At 40.3% G+C, this 17589-nt stretch overlaps 1 long non-coding RNA gene across 1 annotated transcript; it reads right to left on the bottom strand.

The window, feature by feature from the left end:
• Window positions 1-4578: 4578 nt before the first annotated feature.
• LOC119169165 (uncharacterized) lies at window positions 4579-11241 on the bottom strand. The gene is made up of 3 exons (XR_012889133.1): window positions 11096-11241; window positions 10012-10074; window positions 4579-4755 (listed from the first exon to the last, which is right to left on the bottom strand). It is a non-coding gene; the product is annotated as an uncharacterized LOC119169165 (long non-coding RNA).
• Window positions 11242-17589: the final 6348 nt, after the last annotated feature.

Genomic DNA, 17589 nt, shown 5'->3' with positions numbered 1-17589 from the left:
CCGCCACCGTAGCTCAGTGGCAGAATCGGACGTGTTGCTCGAAGATAGCAGCTCCTGATACTGCCAGTGGCACGTGATCTCTCCCTCCACCTTTTTATACGCACGTTTACAATACAGTTACCTCTGAGAACATCTCTTATACGTCCTTGGCATTATTGCGTATTCTTTTTTGTTACGACTGGTTCTGAATAAGAAATCTCATTTGAGACGTACTTATCTCATTTATTGATCAAAGCAACTGTCCCGTAGATCTGCGTGGCTGATGAGGTTGGGCTAGCTGAGAAACCAAGACTTGTGCCGGTGGCTGATCTGTGGGCAATCCCTAACAGAGGATCCGACGTTCCTCGCTGTTATCTTGGTCTTTGATCATCTAAAAAGCGGCAAGATGTGCCAGATTTCATATGCACGGCCTCGAAGGTTACAGTTTTATCCAGGGAGGCTGCGCGTGTTCCATAATAAAATCTACTGTTTGTGTTGGCCGCTAAAGATTTTTCTAACAGTCTAAAATAACCGAGAAAAAAAGTCGGCCTTCTGGCACAGCGCATGCAAGAAATGGTTATGCGTGTAATGTGACAGAAAAACGGAGACAAAAACTCAAGGAATATCTTTGTTTCTCAACTTTGGTATTTAATACTCTAGTTCATCGCGCTGCGTGTTTTCAGTACGGCTGCATAGCCTTGCAAATAGTCTTCGTTCGCCAAGGTCTGTGACGCATACTTTTAAAATGTGCTTAAAACCCAGCTTGTGACAAGAATTGAACAAAATTAGCAAGCTGCCCTACAGAGCTTCATGAATGCACATGTTGGTGACACCGCGTTTGACCAGTCTTGATTCGACTGACTCAAAGGGCAACTTGACTCAAGGCTTCTTGTAGCGGCACTCGTTCGTCCCTTGTAGCCAATGTAATTTGTAACAAGTATAACATTTTCACCTCCAAGGTGGTGCTGGTGAGAGATTTCTTGTGTGCGTAGTTGAACAATAAAAGATAGTGCTCAATGTATATGCCAGTGGCTGCTAAGGGGGAATGAGAGACAAGAGCACTCGGCTTTTAGTTAACGTGAACGCTGTGATCCCCATTAGCAGCTATTGGCATGTACATTGAGAACTATCAGACAAGAAAGGTTGCTACAATATACTCGCTGGGTGTAACCTCCTTAGTTTTAGAAAGGTTTAGCGAGCGTTCAGCTGCAGTGCCACAAAAACAGTGAACTAGTATATACCATGAACTCGACGTGGGTAAAGGTGGGAAGTAGATACGAAGCGCAAGCCGTAAAAAACTAGAAGCCGAATTCTCCTGTCTCTCAATTTCCAATTGGCAGCCATTGGCATTTCCGTCGAGCACTATCCGACAGGAAAAGGTTGCTACGTTATACTCGCTGGGCGTAACCTCCTAGGATTTAGAAAGGTTTAGCGAGCGTGGGGCCGCAGTGCCATGAATACAATAAACTAGTATATACCATGAACTCGAGGTGGTTATTGGTGGGGAGTAGATATGAAGCGCAAGCCGTAAGAAACTAAAAGGCGAATTCTCCTGTCTCTCAATTTCCATTAGCAGCCATTGGCATGTACATTTAGCACTATCTGACAGGAAAAGGTTGCTGCGTAATACTCGCTGGGCGTAACCTCTTTGGTTTTAGAAAGGTTTAGTGAGCGTTGGGCCGCAGTTCCATGAATACAGTGAACTAGTATACACCATGATCTCGAAGGGGTTGAAGGTGGGAAGTAGACCCGAAGCGCAAGCCGCAAGAAAGTGTGCGTGTGCCACCGCACGTTTAGTCTTTGGATTGTCAACTAGATGGCGTAGCTCCTATATGGGGAATATATGATGAAAAGATGCGAGATGGTGGTATTTGGAGTGTTGAATAGATGGAAGAAAGGGCACACAGACAGATGCATAGATGGACGCATGAACGGACGCAGGGGCGGATGCATGGATGAACGCAGGAATGGACGCACGAACAGACGCACACACGGACGTGCGAATGGACGCATGGACGGTCGCAAGGACGGACGCATCGACGGACGGAAGCAAGAACTAATGGACAGACGAATGCTTCGCCTCACTCTCCATCATTCACTCCGTGGATATACTGCCATTTTTTCTTGATTACTTGCTTGTTTTTGATTTTCAAGGCTTTGCAGCGTGGTTTGGCCGTATAATGAGTGTTCTAGTAAAGTTAGAATATGATTGGGCATTATGGGATCCTGGAACGATCTTTACGAGCATTGGCGAAGAACAAGCGCTGATTTTAATGTGACGCAGAATGAAGCAAGCTAACGGCGCTGCGCACTCCTTGCTTCTCTCTCTCTCTTTTGTGTGTGTGTGCAGTTTTTTTTTGTTATAACGTTGAGATACAACGAAAAAGCACTTTTCGCTAAAGCAAGATTGAGTGCCAGCGAGGTTACGCTTGTGCTTCCAAACGATGTGGTAGACTCCTGCCAGCGTTTTTCCAGCAATTGCAGACGACGCAGCAACACCGATCTCAACGCTACCGCAGCGCCACCGTCTCGTCGGCGATTGCAGTAAGCTGCTTTGTACCGCCGGAAAGGCGCGCGCTTTGCCAATTGACCATATATTAAAACGTTGCCAAGTGAAAGCGCCAGACTGGACACTGGTTCAGTAATCAGGTTTGGCGCTAGGCCAGTGCAACTGGTGTTTTGATACAGGTGAAAATATGAACATTCATTGGTGAGTTTTGATCTAAACTGCACTTCAACAATTACTAGACTCTAACTGAATACCTATGATCTTCACAGCAGCCCTGGAACAAGAACTACGGCCCTAAGCCTAGGAGTCATTTCGGTTCGAGTGAAGTGCTGCGGATATCGTACGCGTAACGTAAACGAATAGGACACAAGATACTTCCAAACTGTCGAGGCACAAAATTTACAGTGTTCAGTGAGCAGTACAGATGAACGCTGTTTTCTAAATAGGTATTACTAGCCGCAAAGTGAGTCACTATGATTGTCGTGACACATCTGCAGCTACGCTAACAAGCTTTGCGGCAAAACGTGGCAGATGAATGTGATGCAACGCAACCCGCAAAAATTAAGCTAACAATCACATTTTTAGCATGAGCACGAAGAGACGAGGCGCTGCGTATGTAAACGGTATATTCAGAATATTGGATACGTGAATTTTTTTAAGATGAAAAAATACATTATTACTCGTCTTTCAAAGTGTACAGTAGTCGGCAGTGTGCCAAGCTCAAAATGTGTGATGTGTTGAGGTAGTAGGTTCGACTCTGGCTCACTCACTTTTTTATTGTTTTCTTTTTTCATTGCGCCCGTGTTTCAGCCTTAATTACGACGTGCGCATGATCAAGAATTTAAAAAACAAACTAAAAGCCAGATTTCTGCCGATAAAGGCAGTCCCAGTGTGCAGTGCCAGCGTGGCTAGTGCAACGTGGCACTGTCCCAGTTTCAGCGCCACACCTGTCCAGTAATCAGGTATGGCGCTGGACCAGTGCCATGGGTTTTGCGATAGGACTGTGCGGATGTTAAAATGACATATACACCTTGCTCATTCGTGCTTTGCATATTACGTGAGATCTGCCTAATTTTATAAATTTGTAGCAGATATCTTATGCAATGTTTGTGACTAAACATTGTAATAATTTGCTGGAGAAAAAAAGGGTATAATGAGACTCCCTTTTTCTGAAACCCTGACGGGTCAAGCAAAACCGCGTCAAAATGCATTCAGTACAGCATGGATACTCGTTATGTACATTACTTGCATGCACCTCCCGACTAATGAAAAAAAAACGCGACTTCTCGTTGGTCCAACGTCTCGTCTGATGCATTTCTCGTCACTACTAATTCGCAAAATATTCTCTTTTTGAAATATGCACAGTTTCATTCAAGTACCAACAGGAAAAAAAGATTACTCGATATGTTATTTGAAATTTACGAATATTCAATCACTCGTACTAGCATTCTCCCACTTTAGTGAAACACTCATATACCGGGTCGCAGCCTTGCAGTAAGAAAAGCCATTCTTGTTTTGAACGCCAATATGTTGTTTCATTTTATTCGGGTTTGCATGCACAAACACGTAGCACAATATTATTCCAATATAATGAAGGCATTTATTGTTTTTATAGATTTAGCATAATATTTTCATGATTACTGCATATAAATACTGCATCTAAGAAGCATCTGGTGTCACAGTTGGCTGAGTATTTATTTAGCCGAAGGCTCTACCAAACTCTTCTAGTTATTAACAGAAAACTTTACTATCTTTATTAGCACTGGGCTGCCACGGGTAGGTATACCTTTCGAAATTAATAAATAGGTGAGTTTAATAAATACTTGCGAACACATTGTGCAGTTTTCTTGACACAGTGTCATATTTCACGCTCGTATACAGGAACATATGACTGAATACCCATTATATTGTGTACGTTGCAGTTTCAAAAGTTTGCCGGATGCCATCTAACCGCTCTCGCCGTTTTAGGTCAGTTCCGTATGACTCCTATTGCAACAGTTCTTATAACGAGTAATATAAATAAATAAAATATAAGCAAATAAATACATTACATTAATAAAATACCTAAATAAATGTAAAACAACAAGAAATATTCAGGCTCAATGCTTTATTTCAAGGCTCATTTCAGCTTTCATTTAGGTTCTCCTGAACAGGCAAACTCAACATAAATGTTTTGGTGGTTCATTGAGCTGCATCTTCAATCTCTTCTGTGCGCGGCCTGAACATGACTTCCAGGCTGGTTGCAAGAGGGCACATACTTAGCGCCGCTGAAAAAAACAACAACAAAGGCATGATGGTCATGCGTGGTGTTATGCGATCGTTTACAGCACCCAATTATCTATGTATTAGTAAGAAAACAGGCAATATCATAAGCGAGCGCTCTTGCGCTTGTGTCGTACATGTATATATTTACGCAGCGTACTTTATGATGTTCGTTTCTAAATTAGCTCGACAGCTATTTCAGATCGTAGTCATATGTACGCCTACTTAGCGAAAAGGCTGTGTCTCCACCTCACTGTTATAAAGATAATTTCTAAATGTGAAGCATTTTTGGCAAACTTTAGCGACATTGAGCGTATCTATCTATCTATCTATCTATCTATCTATCTATCTATCTATCTATCTATCTATATATCTATCTAACTATCTATCTATCTATCTATCTATTTATCTATCTATTCATATAGCCGCCTGCGACTTATAGCGCTCCTGACCGTTTAGATTTTGGTATCAATACGAAACCTGGTGTGATATAACATCACTGTATTGCAAACATAACTGACTAGTCCTAATTTGAAAATCACGACATGTATGTCATAAATGTCATGATTTACAAGTCATAGTCTTGATGCTTTTGTGGTGGTTTTATTCACTTGATATGTTGCAAAACTGGTATGGCATGACATGACTGCATGGCGAACACACGCAATATGCGTTTCATGTCATGCGTGATATGCGTATCATGTAACAACATGTGTCCTATCAATCATGACATGCGTGCCATGTAACAGCATGACTACATGCCACACTCTTGATGTGCTCACGGCCGTTTCGCAAGCTTTGCATATACCGAAATTGGTATTACGGGACATGAATGGATGGCAAAAGTATGTGACTGGTGCAAACATGATAATCATGAGATGCGCGTCATGTAATTACATGACTACATGCCATGCTCATGATGCGCTAGCGGCCATTCCGCTACCTTCCAATGAATTAAATTCAGTAATTTCCCTATCCCCGAGGGCTTCGCTGCAGTTGAGCTAACAATATTCAGACAGAACGCACAACATTATACTGAAGTATATTTAACACTAATAAAATTAGTGCTTCACATCAATACTTGAAATTCAATAAAATATACAACCTTCCAATAAAAGAAAAAGCATGGGTACCTCATTTGCTCCAACCTAGTGAATATATTTATGGGAATTCTAGAAACCAAAGTCCTGTCTCACTGTAAGAAGAAACCTGACACGTACCTTCGGGACTTAGCTGACATAATTATGTTATGGGGACATGGGCGCGAAACCTAGATAAATTCACTTCATTGCGGAACTCATTTCATACAACAATAAAGTTCACCTCCGATGCCTCGACTAAGCGCATCAACTTTCTAGACACCACCATTTATCTTGAAAATGGTGTACTGAAGTCAACGCTGAAAAAAAAACATTTCACAAGCAACAGTACTAAAAAGATACAAGCTACCACCAGATATACTGTAAAAAGGGCATTTTCAAGAGTCAGGTAAGAAGGTTACGCCGCATATGCATAAAAAACAAAGATTACGTAAAAAGACTTACCGCTCTAAAACGATCACTAAGAGATAGAAACCAACCTTGCACATTCCTTTACAAAGACTATACGGACGCACTGGAACTGTACCGCAATGAAGCACTACAACCGTGCTCTTAAAGCACACCAACAGCAACTACGCCTTTTCTTACTACAAAGGGTTTTAATACTTTCCTGAAGATAAACATCCTCACATAATATTATCGAAATTCAACAACCAACCAGAAACTTTAAAAATTTTTCCCAAACTGCCTTAGGTCGTCTACAGACGCGACGCTATCTGCAAAGATACGCTTGTTCACACAAAACTTAAAGCATGACTAGGACAACGTCTGGCCCCTGTGGCTGGCCGAGATGCTCAACCTGCAAAGATATACAGCTGGCAACCAACGTAGAAGCACAACTTTGATTACATCCAAAAGGTGACATCGAGCTTCACCTGTACTTGTACCAACCTACTATACTGTCTCGAGTGTGGCACTTGGCGGAAATAATATATACTGGGCAGCCAATTCATGTAAGACTGAATGGCCACCGTGCAGACACAAAGCACAGTTTACCAAAAAGTCGTAGCCGCTCACTTCAATACACATGACCACAATGTCGACGAAGCATAACTCTACGTTTTAATAACAAAACTATAATCACCTCGGAAAACTAAATGCATGGAATCATATTTGATACAGAATTTTCAGTCGCTCAGTCGCTACACCCGTCAGGAATCAATGCAGCGTGCGGCAATTTGGAGTTGCTAAGGCCATAGCACAATTGGAGCAATATTTACAAAGACAGATACACTCAGCCATCAAATAGACATAATTGGTATTACATGAAATCCTTCATAGTGTACATATTGTACCATTGTTATTCTCTTTGAGATTTTATTTCAAATATAGACATGCTTGTGTCTATATACAACTACGAAGTTTTTGATTTCTAGAACTTGCAGCCACTGCTATATTTTCTCGCTTTAAAACCACTCCGGCCGCGCATCGTTAGTCGTTGCCAACACAGAGAGTTCTCTGCGTCACCTTCACCCCGCCCCCACTTTTTTCCCCGTTTTTTAGCCTTAACGTCCCACCTATCCCCACCTTGCCTCATTCATTTCGTTTTTCTTTTCTTCTTCTCTTTGTGTGTCTTTTGTCGTTGCTCATTTCCGTATCATTCTCAATTACCCCTTTTTTCAGCCAACAGGCCGATAAATTCTTTAGGCGATTTCGCTAAGCGGGCCACCGACGAGGATATTCAAAAGATATTTTCGCCAATGACTGTCCCCAATAAAAACGTGATCTTATGACCCCATCCGGCATCACTTACTTCCGGCATCTTGGCATATAAAAGTACGCCGCCTACCCCCCCCCCCCCCTTCCTTTTTTTGTAATCACGTTTCTTGTTATGAGTAGCACTCATAGTGTTTCGGGAACAGGCGTATACCACTACCGTCGGCAACCTTTTGTAGTGGCCGGACGCGGTAACCGTCTGCCGGCTTTGAACTTTCAAGCTCTTTATATTTTTCGTGTTTATAGCGGACACTGCTTTGCAGCACATCCCTCCTAGTTTGCGTGTTTTTCTGCCTCTTTTTTCTCTGTTTTTCTTTTTTTTCTCCGTTTTTTCTCGGTCCTACCTCATCCTCCAAGAATATTTTAACTTGTATATAAATACGACTGCATTCCTCTGATCTATATTTTTTCTCTTTCCAGCCAGCAATAGCCATCAGGGACCCGCGCCACCAACAGAAGATGACGTCACTCTTAACCTTCTTAAAACTAAAAGGCCAAAGATGACAAGGTGCCTATGACGAAGATAGGTTCTTCTATTGAACCTTCGGCCAGCTCGTCCAAGGCACTTCTACCGTTCAACCTGACTATCCGACTACGTGTTTCCATCTGTCGGCTTCAATATAGATTTTGGATTTTGCAAGTTTTGAGCTGCTTGTCATTCTTAACGTGACTTTGTGTTTTTTCTGTTACTGAAAAATTGCACAGAAATGCTCAAGTAGCTCTCTAAAGAGCCGTTTCACTATCGTGTTATACCAACCGCTATGTGTGGCAAATGCCACTTTCAAATGCGAAGCATTTTTTAGCCAGCTTCGACGACTTCGAGAGTATCTAACTATCTAGCTGCCTAGAACTTTTATCTCTCGTGGCCGTCTCGATAATGGTATCAATGCCAATATTGGTATTAACATGACTGTATAGGAACAATATTTGTCTAGTTAAAACGTGGAAATCATGATATGCATGTCTATACTGTCATTACTTGGAATTCAGTCATGCTTTCCTTGCAGGTGGTTTCGTTCACACAATATTTAGCAAAAGTAGTATTATATTACATAACTGCACTGCAAACAGAAATCACAAACCCTTACCTGGTAATCATGACATTCAGGTCATTATTATCACGTTATGACTAGTCATGGCTGCAAGGCACGCTCATGGTGCACTCGTGGTCGTTTTGCTAGCTTCAAATATACGAAACTTCGTATTGCGGGACGGAAATGAATGACAAAGGTAAATTACCTATCCAAACATGACAACCATGACTTGCGCGTTATTTAAAACATGACTACAAGCTACACTCATAGCACGCTCGCAGCCGTTTCGCTACCTCCAATTTTATATAACTTTTTTATATACCAAATTTTGTATCAGATGACCTGAATAGACAATGAAGGTAAATAACACGCCCAAACATATAATCAAGATATGTGTGTCATGTAAAACAGTTGTACATGCTACGCTCTTAGCGTGCATCTTTACGTTTCGCTAGCTCCACACATACGACATTTGTTAGTATATGATGTTAATGACACGTTCTAATGATACGTCCTAATAATTTCCCATTATTTGACGTGAATTACACGACCGAAGATGATAATCTACATATGCCATCATGTAAAAGATGACTACATGCTACGCACATAACGCGCTAGCAACCGTTTCGCAGGGAGCATATGTACCGAATTTCGTATCAGCTGACGTGAACAGACGGCAAAGGTAAATCTCACGTCCAAACATGATAGTGATGACGTGCGTCTGATGTAAATATGACTACATGCCAAGTTCATAGCGTCCAAGCAGCCGTTTCTCTAGCTCCACCTTTCACGTCATGTGAGACTAAATTTTGTATCTCGAAACGTGAATAGACTACGACGGTGAATTACACATGTAAACATAATAATGATGGCAGGCAAGTCATGTCCAGCATAATTTACGTCCACCTCCTAATTGTGCTGACCCTAAAGTTACATATCAACCTTTCTAATTCGTGCTTCGCATATCATTGATACCAACAGTACGTGGAATCTGTTATTTTTTTTACTTATTATATTAAAAACATTTATTGTTATCACAGACATGTATGCGAGTTTTTGGCCTTGCTTTTTGTAGTAATGGTGTCAAATTCGCTTCGTCGATATACACATTTCAGCAAGATGCTGCTCATCTTCATTATCTTTCTTTGTTTTTGGCGCGTTAGTTAGGACCAAATGAGATGGCACAACACTAAAAGTTTAATAAATTTCGCACCACTCTTTCTTGTGACTAGTCTTTCTCGGGTGACATTCGTGTATGTTTCCTGAAATTGAATTTTCTAGAAGCAACCCTATGCAGGTGGCTTTACAATTCTTACTAAAACTAACATTTGTCATTCCTAATATTACGCGACACATAATGATCTTCATAACAACACAAGGTGGAAATAACAATATTTCAGAAAATTCCTACCTATGACAGTGCCAATAAGCACAGCGAGACTGATTCCTTGGCAAATTCTCATGATGTTGTCCCCTGCAAAATACACACATCCGACAATTTTTGAGGAATTGCGTAGAAAAAAATAATTCAATGAATAAGTTGTAAGTCGGCAACTATACTTAATGAATATTGAATAAAGCGCAACATTATGGGCTTCAAGTTTGATTTATAAAGTGCCAAATTTATTGGATATGAAAATTTCTCGCACGGAAAGATTGCACTGTGAGGAATTCTGTGGGACTCAACCGGGCAGCATCATGACCTTAGGAGAATAGTCTTGCTTGCTGCTTTGTCTGCCTTTTTACGAAATCAAGATTCCAATATATTTCGGCGCCGGTATGCTATATAACCCAAAGCAATTAAATGATTATAAGATAAAAAAGAAAGATATCCTTACACAAAATAGTGACCAAGGTTTACTCAAAGCCAACGGTTAAACAGTGACTTTGATAGAACTGGACTGCTTCTATATAATATTACATCACTCGCATCGTATACTTCAGTACACTGCGTGAAGTCAAATAAATCCTTGATTGCGTATTCTACATGAATATTTGAAACAAGCACAGTAAACTACACAGCATTACCTTGATTTGTTTTCAGGGAGAAGTCCTGTAAATAATGACTGACTCAACAACTGAACGTCCTGTTATAGCACGCTCATTGCATTCCTTAGGGCTTATGTGCCGAAGAGAAAATCTTGTTCGGTCAAACTGAAGATGCTTGAGATTAAATGTTTTATATGAACTAACAATTTGAGCCTTCCCTACGATACGGCCCTAATATACACAACATTTTGTTCATGTAGATGATTAAATAACTCGGGCAATTTCTATTCTGAAATATATCTGGCACACAGTCGAGTGGCCACATTAGAAATACAATTGTGTTGATCATGATGGTGAGATTTTTATGTGTACCACTAGAGTGGGAGAGAATAATGAGCATGCTTTTCAGCATATTGTGATTGGAAATACTGAAAATATGTCTGAAAGGCGTAATTCAGAGCAGAAGGATTAAAATTATATTCACAAGTGCAAGGTCCAATTCTTACCTTAAGTACTGCAGAAAGCAGCAGGCAGTAATCGTGAAAGTATGTGGTGTTCTGAAGAGACAAATCACCCGCACTTTTATATACAGTGATTAGCCAAGAGAAGCAATCATAATGTAGCTCACCATGTAAAAAAATCAACAGATGGATTAACCGGATAACATGCCACAGTCGTCGAACACAATGCTATTTATATAGATGGGTATATTAGCATTCGAAAATTGAAATAAATTATACATGACCAAAATGTCAACCTCTTACAAACACTAATAATGCGTCATATTCCCTCTACACCTATTTAAGAAATGACATGAACAATTTGATGTGATAATAAAAGAAACGATAGCTCAGAAAAAATTAATTAAGTAATCGGTAATTAAACTGTCACTCAATCAAAAACACATCTCACGCAGCGTATTTGTGTCAAAGAAAATATGATACAAATCGTAGATTATGATTCGTCCAACACAGAGCTTCTAACATTGAAATCAATAAAAAATAATTACGGCTCCATATTTCAAGATGAAGGAACATCATTAAGCCCTGTAGATAAGACGAAAGCTAGTAAAAAAGTTTATTTGAAACCATTCCCAAAAAATAATTTGCTTGACTTGTAAAACTGCGAGAATGCTTTAGCAAGTTTTCTCAGCCTCGTGCTTCGAAAATCTACTCAAATGTGCGACATTTTGTCGGGAAATTTCAAATATCAGAATTTTCAAAGACATTTTTACGCCCGCGTATTTTTTTACGTAAAGCTAGAAGAATAGTCTTCTTGGCAGCATTTTTAAATTGTGATAACTTGCGGTTTCTAACAATGTAACCAACTAGTATTTACTTTCTTGTAAACAAATTTTTGTATTATACTTTCAAGATCCCTCTACCTGCATCAACGAATGGTGAAATCTACATTGCTTATGTGATAACACACAAAGTTTCTTGTCCGCGGTCCCGATACGAGTAACAGGTTTAGGCTGCGACATTACCAGAGGCCAGTATGGGCCTCATTAGAACATAAGGTGACAGTATAGTTGTCTGCTTGCAAATGTTGCGAGTACTTTTATTTACTTAACAATCATGGCTTGTATGTACTAATCGGGTCTGCTGGCATTGTCTGGTCCAGCTGTTTTTCGTATCACCTATTTCTTATAACAAGTCCAGTTCCCGACGTGCTCCGAAAGTCACGTCTTACCTCGAGGTGCTTACCGGTCACCGCGACAACGTGTTCACTGTTCCAGCTACGGATACTTTGCTCCTGCACTCTTCTGCTAGCCTTAACAGAAACCCACAACTGTTATCACTTTTTACACCTCTCTGTACTGTAAAATGTACGAAACTTGGACTGCCCCTGTTCGTCAACCACTGCCTCAACGTTTCCAACAATGAAAGTTCCATCACTTACGGTCAGGTCTCTACGGCTTAACCATATTCTTGTGTGACCTGCGTCGGGAAGATTGAGGTCTTCTGACGAAGCATACCTTCCCAGCTTGACGAGCAACGACAGATGATTTCAAGAGCATAAAAACAGACGATCCACTGTGACTTTGACCCCATCTTCACTAACAACTTGCGAGCATTTTCGAAACAGCAGTTTTCGGGCAATATTAGTAATATTATTATTATTATAATAAATAATTTTATTTTATTATTAACTTATAGGATGGCGTAATAGTGTTGTCGTGTTTCGCCCAGCAAATTATTTTGCCCCGGTTTTCGTATACATGTGTTCAAGTTAATGTTCTATCAGAAGAAACCACTTCAAACTAGCTCATTGGTATTTTGTATCCACCACGCGTTCTTTTCGCCACCCGGTCGCCACCCACCATTGCCGCCAGATAACATATTTCTTAAGCAGTCACACATTCGTGCAGCGACTGTAGCCGAGCCTTCGAAGAACCATCCGTAGAAAATCAGTACGCCCAAGAAAGCTCGCTGTTCGGTGACGATACTTAGTTGAGGGGCCTCCAAGATAGGCTTTAACTTTCTAGGTGTTCAAAAAATACTATATGCTGTAACTTTGTGCCAAAAATAAGGGGCGGACAAATTGAAAATGCACACTTCTGATCTTTTACGGTGAAATTATGCTGTGCATTATGTTGAAGCACATTTTCCGCGTTTTCTTGACTGTCTACGTTATCACCAATGACGACGACGTCATTAATATAGCAGCCCTTATTTTGGAATACCTTTCAGGACTTCAATAATTGATGATTTAATGATTGCGGGAGCGTTGGAGATGCGATATGGCAAAGGCTGAAACTGACATGATTTCAAATGCGTGTTGAGAGTTAAACAACTCTTTGCTTTCCTCAGCAAACAGTACCTGTTGATGGGCTTGCGATAGATCTGGTACAAAGAAGACCTTACCTCCGGTAAGCGTGTAATACAAATCTTTTGGCAGAGACAAGAGATAACGGTCCGTTTTCAGCACAGGACCCGCCTTATCTTTGTAGTCGTCCCATAACTTTAATACTCACCTCATGTCTTTGTAGTGAACACCGGAGGTTTCATCCAGTCGCTTTTCGTTACCCAATTCAATATTGCAGCCCGCGTGAGCTTGTTAACTCTTTTGCTACTTCATGCTTGATTGCAAACGGTACTGACCGTGCGTTAACGAACAGTGATTGAACCAGCTTTTTTACGAGAATATGACCTTCAAAGTTTCTTGCGATACCTCGGCAAACTCGTTCCGTTGAGAATCTACGCTGAGCTCAACGTGTTTGTGCGCAGACAGGTTGTGTAGTGCGCTCCATTTGATCTACAGTTTTCCCAGCCAGTCTCTTCCCAGTAAGCCTGACATTATCGTTCCGTTCTCTTTCACGTCCAATTCAGGTAAAGTGGCCTCGTTTCATTCATGGCTATAGAGACATTTCCTTTTTCAAATATTAGGAGCTGTTCTTTTTTTGTGTGTGTTTAGGTGCCCATTAAAACGTTTTTTCACGCACTTGAAATGCAAAAAATACCACGTAAAGATGCTCTAGATTGATTGTGAGTGCCGCCCCAGTGTCTATTATTATCTAAGCAGCCTTTTCTTTAATGTTAAGCTCTCTGCTCTAGCCACTTTAACTTGTACCTTATTGAAACACTGTTTGATATCTGAAGTCCTTAGACTCATTGTCCGTGGTGACGACATGTGTGAAAAACCCCTTTTTTATTATTTTTTTGCAGATCGCTTGCAAATAGCCTTTTTTGTTACAATTTGTGCAGGTGTGGTTCAGATACCAACAATTTTCTGCTCAATGATTCCTTCTGTAACGTCAACAGGCACTTCATTGCTCGTTATCATGCCAATATTCAAACCATAAAACTAGCCTTGGTCTGGTTCACCTATCACATTCGCAGTTGCCGCGAATCAAGTTGAATCAACTGCAGCGCAATCTGTCTCGCATTTCTTTTACTAATGCCTGTATTCACTGTACCCGGACTAGATATCAACTGTCAAACACCCGCGAACCATATCTCCGTACCAAGGTCCGTGGTATGCAAGTATGATTCGCACGGCAATGGAGTGAAGGGTTTCAAGACATTCATGAATGAAGCTTCACGTCATTTGAACGATGATTACAGTCATTTTCCACAGACTCTCTTAGCCTCCTGTTCGTATTCTGGTCTACAATAAAATAATAAGGCGATCGTAATAGTACGCAGACGTAGGGGGCTACCTAATTAGGTAGGTGGATACAAACGCTCAAAGTGCCAGAAGTTTCCTAAGAATTGCCTCACAGTAAAAGTGTCGAGTACGCTATGGTGCACCTTTGTCTACTAATGCAACAAAAAGGAGAGCCTATTTTTCTTATCCTCCTAAAGTATTGGGGCCTAGGTTTTGCGGTGGATCTTACATAATGAAAAAATAGAGGTAGATCTAATTTTGCATAATTTTTAAACGGCGAACTTTGCAATAAATGTTTACTTACATTGAACAAGTCTAACGCGGAAGTACTTCCCGCCTACAAAGTACTGCTTTTTGGAAATATCTTAAAACAAAATTATATCTGATGTGCTTCCTATCAAGGTGGTTATTACGATGAGTTTCTGGGCTATTGTTCATTCATTCGCGTGAAACTCTTAACGTTATTTTTATTTGATTTTGTTTTAATGGGTCCGACGGCCATTTGAAAAATGGCGCAAGTGTGGTACACTGAGTACCGTACAAAGACAAAAATCAGCTTTATTGTTGGTGATGTAGCAAGTGATTGAGTTCTTGACTTCTTGGCCTGAATTACTCAAGGATGTAAAGTGATAGCATGCATTCACATAAATTGCCTTGAAGTTCCCAGTCAACTACATTATTCCTCCCGCAAATAAGAATTTCTAAATTTCTCGTGGCATTGCATGAACTCTGGAATCGGCTAGACTGAAACCACTAAACTATCCCATGTGGCAACGTCAACACGATACCCCATCTGATCACGTCATCATTTCGTGACTGATTTCTGTGACCGCTGTCACCATTTAAACGTCACGGTGCGAGATCATATTATGACATAATTGACGAAAGAAGTTCGCGTGGCATTCTATCAAACCACCTTGTTCTTGCAGCGAGCCATTTTTGCCTCTCCCCAAAACAAAAATGTTTCCAGTCTAAAAAACATACCCCTAATCCCAAACTTCTTGATTACTCTTATTTTATTGTATTCCATGTTTTCTATAAAACGACCAGTCACGTAAAAAGAACAACTATGTAATATTTCTTTTCAGGCATTTCATCAAGTCGACCTAAACAACTTGTGCTCTATAAATCTTTGTCTCACCTAATTGTTCTCTCTATCACGTGTATGCACAGGTACGCTACAGATAAAGTTAATGTGGTTGGCAATAATTTAATGAAAAGCTGATTGATCATTCGCGTCGCTTTGTTTCACTTTGTTCAACCAGTATCTTAAGTTTTCATTGTCAAGTACGTTGCGGAAGGGCTGTGATATTTGATGAATGATGAAATGTGTTTGCTAAAATGCATGAGAGGTTTTACTCGGGAGGAGTACTTCGTACGGCATTTAGATAAAAATACTTCTAATGACTCAATGCGACGCTATTACTTAGTTTGGAAACATTCAGCAGTTTACAATAATATTAAACGCATGTTGTGCTCTTACAAGATTATAGGAGCACATTTCAGGCGTTTAAATTGACCTGCCTTTTGAATGTTCTGTAGTTAGATCGTTAAATTGTATACAGACATACATAGCAAAATACAATTAGCTTTAGTTCTCACTGTTGTACTCCGAACCTCATTATTATATTTAAATCAGGTCTCATGTTGTTTTTATTATAGTAATGACGCGCTCGAAAGAGGCAACGCTCCCCGTGGTTGTAACTGCAAGCTTATGACACAACCTTGCAGCACTATTACCTAGATCATACATTCTGCCTGGCAGGTACATGTCAGACAAAGGGTTTTTATAGCAGCTGGTCCACAATACTGATTAATCGCTGCATGGCTCCGGATCTCTCCTCTTAAATATTATAATTTGAGAGTTTGATTACCAGGCTTAGTTGAGCTACAAAAAAGCTGTTGTTTTAAATCTTTTGTTATCCTTGGTTCAAGATTAAAATACCTTATCATCATGTGTATTTCATAAAGTCTTCGTCAATAAAAAAAATGTCTCTCGCGTTTAGCGCGTCTATTTCAACCTTCTATTTTAATAGTGACTTAGTGTCTTCCCAGATTTTTCTATATTCAAGTATTTTGTTATCTTTCTTTTTGTCAGGGTGCTGCTGCGCTAATGCAACGAATGAATCTTTTTTATTTGTCCAAAGTGAACATAAGTTTTGTTAGACTGTTTCACTACCCAGATTACATCATTCTATATCTACAACTTTAGCAGTTTTTTCAAATTTCATACCAATGTTTATTTTCGCCCTGTTGCAACAACGTTTTATGAAAATGATGACACCCACTGATTATGCCTCAACGTAGCGAAAACTCACAATGACTGTTACCGGGGTACTTTGCACAAAACTGCATGCACCGTGAGCACGTGCCTCCCTGAAAACTGCGGTAAGTTGCTGACATCTGTTTTTTAGCAAGCAGTCAATGTACTTAAGTCAACCTTTAAAAAAACTGGAAATTCAAGGGCGCGCTATCTTTGTAAGATAATATATCAGAACTAACCGACAAATATTGTAAGTAAATATAGAATAAGTTATTAGAAGTGAATATAAAAATGTAAAGAATAAATGTGGACAAAATGGCTACTTGCAAACGACGTGATAAAAATGTTCGACCTTCCATTATTTAATCCAAAGCAATACTACTCAGGCACAACGGCGATCAAGCCCCGTCCACTTTAAAGGATATATATTGGCATATAAACCTGAACCCGTCTGGTAGCGTCATCCGCTGCCATTATGGCAAGCCTAGAACACTGTATTTACGCAAGTTCGATATCATGTAGCTCGAGTTCAAAGATACTTCTGCATGCCACCTCTAGGCATCAAGTCTGCCAGAAAGGGACCCTCGCTATGACTTCTGCAAGCTGTGAATTTACCTGCTAGTTTTC

The sequence above is a fragment of the Rhipicephalus microplus genome, unplaced genomic scaffold (assembly GCF_043290135.1).
Source record: "Rhipicephalus microplus isolate Deutch F79 unplaced genomic scaffold, USDA_Rmic scaffold_28, whole genome shotgun sequence".
Lineage (NCBI taxonomy): Eukaryota > Metazoa > Arthropoda > Arachnida > Ixodida > Ixodidae > Rhipicephalus > Rhipicephalus microplus.
Note: the sequence above shows the minus strand (reverse complement) of the source record. Positions and strands in the feature narration are given on the sequence as shown.